Raw genomic sequence first — 6996 nt, forward strand, 5'->3', positions numbered from 1 at the left:
AAACCCATTTGTATGTGGAAACCTTAAACATCTGAGAAATTAATTTTTGTTTTCAGTGATTCTGTTTGCATTTCAGTGATCTGGGAATTAACTGACTCATCAATTCAATGCACCCAATTTGAATTCGATTTCAGCAGAGGAGGTTTTTATTTTTTCATAACGTCATAGGCGATACCAGACACCGCCAGCATTCAAAGCTTACTCATGTTTTAACCTTTAAACAAGCGGAGAGAGGGAACGAAAGTGAAATGAGTCCCATGCCATGAACGGACCTGCTTCGCTTCACCAACTCACAGCTTTCCTCCTCGATCTTTACTGACAAGACTCTTCTTACTAACACATTAGTCCCCAGAGGCTTCTGCAGGAGAACTGGACCATCAGGGGCAGACGAGTTTTATTAGATTAGAGTTTTATTTATTAGATTACATTTACATTTAACATTTAGTCATTTAGCAGACGTTTTTATCCAGAGCGACTTACAGAGATGTATACACATTTTTTACGTTTACACTGATGGCACACTGCACATCAGGAGCAATTAGGGGTTCAGTGTCTTGCTCAAGGACGCTTCGACAGGGAATCGAACTAGTAACCTTCTGATAACTAAACGACTTCTCTACCTCCTGTACCACTGTCAGAAGGTGCTGATATGATGCCTTCTGAACACAATAAATATGACTGAAGCTCACCACTGTCTCTGCTGCCTCTTAACTGCTGAAACGGAACAATTAAGAGCGTTGGGCTGGTCATTTTGATCCCATCATTATAAGTTAAGATGAAAGTCAGCGAACCTCCCCTGTGTCCAGACCACTTGTCCGCTAAATAGTAGTCTGACACAGAGGCCGATTGAAAGAGACAGAGCCTGTTTTACATAACTCTCACTAAAGATTATAGGCAAGGTGAAATTGCAACTCCCATGTTGTTTGAGCTTAATTTGAGGCCAAACTTGAGAGAGGATATTGAGAGTGACTACAAATGTTCTTTCCTTTGGAGTCTGTCAGAGAGTGTGACTGGCCATTACTGTCTGATGTGTAACAAATGCTGCTAGACTATACTGTGTTTGTGAGAGGGGTAAAAAGGTGTAACCGAGGGCAACCAAGTGCTGGTGACAAAATGGGGGTTTCACATAACTAGCAATACAGATCAGATACAAGCCATTACTTTTTAAAATCATTTTTTGCCCAATTCCAGGTTTCATATAGAAAACATAAAGCTTGAACTTATATGTGAGTGTTAATATAGGCCTGTAATGCTGTGCCTGTTCACACAGGAGCTCGCTAATTGACATGCTACTGTCAGGAGACACGCAGCAGGCTGACACATTGACATTGACGATGAATTAATTGTTGCACTGGTTCAAAAAACTGAGTACTTAAATCCCAAAAGCCATTAGCCTCTTTCACATTCTGGATTTTGTGACTCATCGGGGCTTTTTACACCTGGTGTTAAAAAGTGTCTCACAGACAGAAGATGAAAAGAAGATGGTAGCCGTCCGTGTTGTTTTCTTTGCTGAAAGCGGGGGAAGAAGACATCTTCTACGACTGGAATGCCGAACAGTAGCTCGCTATAACTTGCTTCCACCCATGTAGTTGTTGTATGTGAATCGACTACGCAGTTGCACTTCTGTTCAGTGTGGTCCTAATGCACCACGATCAAATCCATCCTCAATGTGCCCCCCCCCCCCCCCCCCCCCCCCCCCCCCCGGCATATGTGTCTGTGTCAAGTGCACACATACAAACATAGTGCAATAGCACTGACTTTGCCAGGTTCATCATCCTCACCTGGCTTACCCCTAACGTTTAAGTCATCCATGGCCAAGTGTCTCCTCAGAGGCAAATGGCTGTACATGAAAGGGTAGAGAGGCAACTCAAAGAGATCCGTCTGCTAACTGCCGACATGTCGAGCCTAGCAACATCAGGAGAAAGTGTCTTTCTTAACAGACACCACCCACAGCACTAAACCTCACACCTCCAACCTGGTGTTTCAAGGCCAAGTCTGTGCCGTGGTCTTATGTCACAAATGCTTACAGGATGATGCACAGAAACTATTCTTGGCTGTCTCCATTCTCCCAACCACAGCAGACCTCATTAATGTTCTGTTACCGAGAACTGACAGCATTTTCGTGTGTAATGTTTTCATTATACGGAAGTTAAAAAGGAGTTGTTCTTCAAGAAACTGAATATCCAGTGCATTTATAATTGATTAACGTGCTTATGGCAGATACTGTTTACACAAGAAGTGAGGCAGAAAGTATACACATCAACCCCAAGAAAGAGGAGGGAAGATGCTATCAGATAATAAGTCTCCTGTGTCACAAAATACTTTCAGTTTCATCTTAAACCCAAACAAGTCAACCGCACCAAAATAAGGACAAGCTCTTTTGAAGGAAAAATCATATTCATGACTTTATCATAAGTTATGCATTAAACATATCCATTGCGATAAGTTTAAAACATTTAAAGTAAAAATCAGACTGGAGTAAACTAAGTTTCAACAAGGCTAGTTTGAAAACAGTAAATAATAAAATAAGCTAGAAATAAAAAAAAATAAAATGAAGATACTGCTATCACTGTCATTGCTCTTATTCCATTACTTGTGGTCTATAAAACAATGTTGAGAGGGGAAGTCAGTATCATTACATTTCCCACACAGAAACAGCACACAGAGTAGATGCTGCAGCGGCAGAAACGACTTGAAAAATGTGACGGTTATGACAAATGGCTTTGACGCGTGCTGGCTCATTAACGTGACGAACGGCACGTGAAGAGATGCAAGCCTGCACTCTGCCATCGTATATCATACAGCCAGCCAAACACAGTGGGAAAGCCAATATTTGTGTGATCAGAGAGGAAAACTTGAATGAAAGTAGATTGGCTGGTACGTTCACAAGCACTCAGTACACGCTGTGTGCACTGAAAGGTGGCAGTCAGACCATACTGTGAAAAAAAGAGAAGCTGGGATGGTTCCGTTAATGAGAGCTGGGGGAAACAAACTAACAAGTAGGTAGGATGACAACTTCTTCGAAACAGGATCTGACCCCCTCCGAAACACACAACAATGGAGGACATCACAGTGAGCAAGATGTACTTTACTTCCATCCTTACCTTTTCTGCTTTTTGTTGTCGTGACGTCCTGTTTGGTTACACTGCAGGGCTTGCGAATGAAAAAAAAAAAGAAAAAAAGAAACGCAGCTGTGGAATTGTCTGCGAACATTACATGGACAATAAGCGTTTACTGTTGCTTAGCAACAGCCTTGAGGACCAAAGGGTGACAGCATCAAATACGCCTGGCTCAGTTCGAATCCTCCCGTCCACAAGCTCTCACTGTGGATGTGCACCTTCAAACTCCTCCAGAGTGATACATCAAAGCCAAGGCCATGACATCTGACGGCCTGCAGGACAGAAAGGCTCGGCCTATGGGGACATGTCCTGTCATCTTCCATCAAACCTCCAGTTTGTTCGACTAATTGGACTGACTGGTTGAAGGAAATGTATGTTGTTGTTGTTGGAGGTAATGTATGCTTTATTTGTGCAAGGATATCAGTGGATACTTTGTGACTGGCCTAATCCTCTAGTTTGAACTCTCTAGTCTACGTCAAGCAAACCAGTGAGATTTGAACTACATACTAATAAAAGAAACAAAAACAGCAGGGTTGCTGCAACCTTGGCAGCGCAACATTCAACAAACTTGCTGCTTATTGCCAATGAAAGAAACACATTTAGCATGAGTCATTTTATTATTGGTGGATATATAAGCCCTCAGGTCCACTGCTAGAGCTCAGTGCCTCCCTGCATCCATCTAGACTTTGTCTCTAGCTGTGTTCAGTAGCTTTGGCAAAACAAAAATGACAGCCAATGGGGACTGTAAGACTTCATGGGGTTTAGGAAATTAGCAACTGATTGACTGGCATGCCTGAGCATGTAGCCCCGTAACATATTGGAGGCTTTGAGAGTTTGGGAGGGGTATATTGCTCTGGCATCATCAGTGTGGATACCAGGTGCGTAACCATGGAACCCAGTGCTGGACCGGGACTCTGGAACATGATTCTGGAACATTCCAGATAGACAGATTTTCAAGAATTAGATTGAAGAGGTTTTGATTTTTTTTTTTCAAGGGAGCCACAATTTCCAGCTGAGAGCTACTACAGATTGCTACTCAGATAATGTTAATGATAATGCCTCTGAACACACCAAAAAAACATATGTCTGTTGCCCAAAAAGAGAAGAGTACCACTTCATTCATGTCATCCCATTGTAACAGCTGAACATGAAACATGAAACATAGAATGAGATATTTACGTACATTTGCAAGGATTACTACAGAGAGCTACTTAGATCATGTCCAGGACTTTGACCATACCAAGTCAACATACAGTTAGGTCTGGAAATATTTGGACAGTGACACAATTTTCATAATTTTGGCCCTGTAATCTGTGGATTTCAAATGAAATAATCAAGATGCATTTGAAGAGAACCTTGAAATGAAGGGAATATGTATGAAAATTGCTGCAATTCCTAATCCCGTCCTCCAATTCTGATCTAAATAAACTGTATGCTGTATGCACCCAGAGGGATATCAACCAATACCAACGTATATAATAAGTGTCTCTCAGACCATTTATAAGCAATTCCTCCTCAAGATCTCCATTACATGACACATGTCAAACATTAATCCAAACCCTAAAAGTTTATTACTTATTTTAGCTGTTTTCCAATGTATAGAGTTTGGTGCCTTTGCCAGAGGCTGCTATGGCTGGCCGTATGAGAAAGATTCAGCGAATAAAGATAATGAAACTCTGACAGCAGCTTTGAAATCGAAATAAAATAGCAGCGAAAGAAGATAAAGAGGATAAAACTAGTGCATTTGGATGCGTCTATGTTCAGGGTGCAGACAAGTTAATGTGCAGAGGTTTCAAAGCGTTTACTGTTTATACCCTGATGTCTGGACCGTCATTGTACTGTATGTTGTGATGAAATGATATATTCTTTTGTGGCTGAGCTCATATCTGTAATTATACTCTTTGCCGTCCTTCACTGATACCCGGCATGCCTTTCAGAGGCACTGAGCAAATTGGAGCACACACAAAACACACACACACACAAACACACTAACCACACACACACACACATTAACCACACACACACACACACACACTAACCACACACACACACACACTAACCACACACACAAACACACACACGCACTAACCACACACACACACACACACACACACAAACACACTAACCACACACACACACACACACAAACACACTAACCACACACACACACACACGCAAAAGGACTGGGAGGCAGATAAGACTAGGTGAAGTCAAACTCAATGTTCCTGTTCAGTGGGCATATTAAATGACCAGATTTATGTTTCCCTGGACCCTGGGCCTACTTGAAGGAAAACCAGCACAGATCTGGACGTGTTTGCGTCTCAGCAGAGAAGCTTTCTCAAATCACACGCTGGGAGAACGTAAAATACCACAGAGGACTGCGGACCAAGATCCCATGTCCATCCATTGCAAACACACACACGCACACACACACACACACACACAAACACACACATACACACACACACACACACACAAACACACACACAAACACACAGACACACACACAGGCACACACACACACTCACACACACACTCACACTGATGTCCTGATGCCTTTGTGACCGATGACAGTCCCTACACACTCATTCCAATCGCTGCAGCGGCGTTGTTAATTTACTGTGGTGCCATGGAGGGAATTAAAAATCAGGCTTCGTGAGGCAGCTTGATTTGCTGAGTAACACAAATCCACCCCGTCCCCACTGGAGGAGATTGTGCTCATTCAAGGCGCTCATGTATGGAAATGCTGCTCCGCTACATCTGGAATATGGGATTTCAGTGCATTCAACTGTAAAATAATTTACCTTTAGATAAATAGACGGCCCAAGAAAATACAGAACTCTCTCGCATAGCCTCGGAAATTTGCTACAGTGTTTTTTTTTTTTTCCTTTTCTTTTCTTTTTACCACCACCTGACATATGTGGAGTATCGTCATGAAATTGAATTCATAATGTCGTTAAGCATGGCAAAGCAGTGTTTAACGATGATAATTTTGTTATTACAGAGTCAGCTCCTGGTTTATTTTGTTGTACGGTTCCGTGTATTCTACAGGTATAATAGTCCCCTCAGGGGAGCCAATAATTGAAAAATTAGCTTTGAAATGAGCAGTTTTAATCTCTTTCAACCCCCTAAAAGTAATTGATGCCATGTTCATAAAGATGACACAAGGCTGTGCAACGTCAGTCACGCGTTAATTCTTCTTCTATCAGTGCCTTGGCATTGACGCTGTAGTGTTAGCCGACATGCGGGGAAGCGTTTTGGTGCAGTGAAAGTTCACTGTGTGACATTGCACCGTGGTTGATAGGCCTGTGGGTGTGGTGTTAACCACTAACCTTGAGCACATGTGAGGAGAGAGCTATTCATCTTTGAAATGAAATGCCTTGTGAAAGCATTCCTAGCATTTAGGTCCATGCGATCATATTCTCTGTAGCCTGTAGGTATACAAGCTTATACAGTATTTTCAATGTTTAGTTTTTTTTTTTTGGGTGAAGATGTTTCTCTGGTTGTAATGTTGATCCAGTGAGAGATGTTTGTTCTCAATGATCACAACTGTCCCCCAGAAGCACTTAGCCACAGTAGAACAACGCAGAAGTGCGTGATATATCCAAGCGCTAAAAGCACGTCTTGCACGTGTATGCAAAGGATTTAAGTCCTCTCAGCCTATTCAGGTTAATGAACTCTGCAGAGGCACTTACTGTGAATATTTAGTCAGGAGCACAGCCTCCACACACACACACACACACACACACACACACACACACACACACTCCTCGCCATAGTGATGTGTCAGGGAGCCAGTGCAGCAAATGACGGATAATCTGACAGCGAGGCTATTTACCCCGGCTCTCCATCTCCCTCAGCCTCTACGCCCTTTCCC

Source organism: Sprattus sprattus (genome assembly GCF_963457725.1).
Source record: "Sprattus sprattus genome assembly, chromosome: 18".
Classification (NCBI taxonomy): domain Eukaryota; kingdom Metazoa; phylum Chordata; class Actinopteri; order Clupeiformes; family Clupeidae; genus Sprattus; species Sprattus sprattus.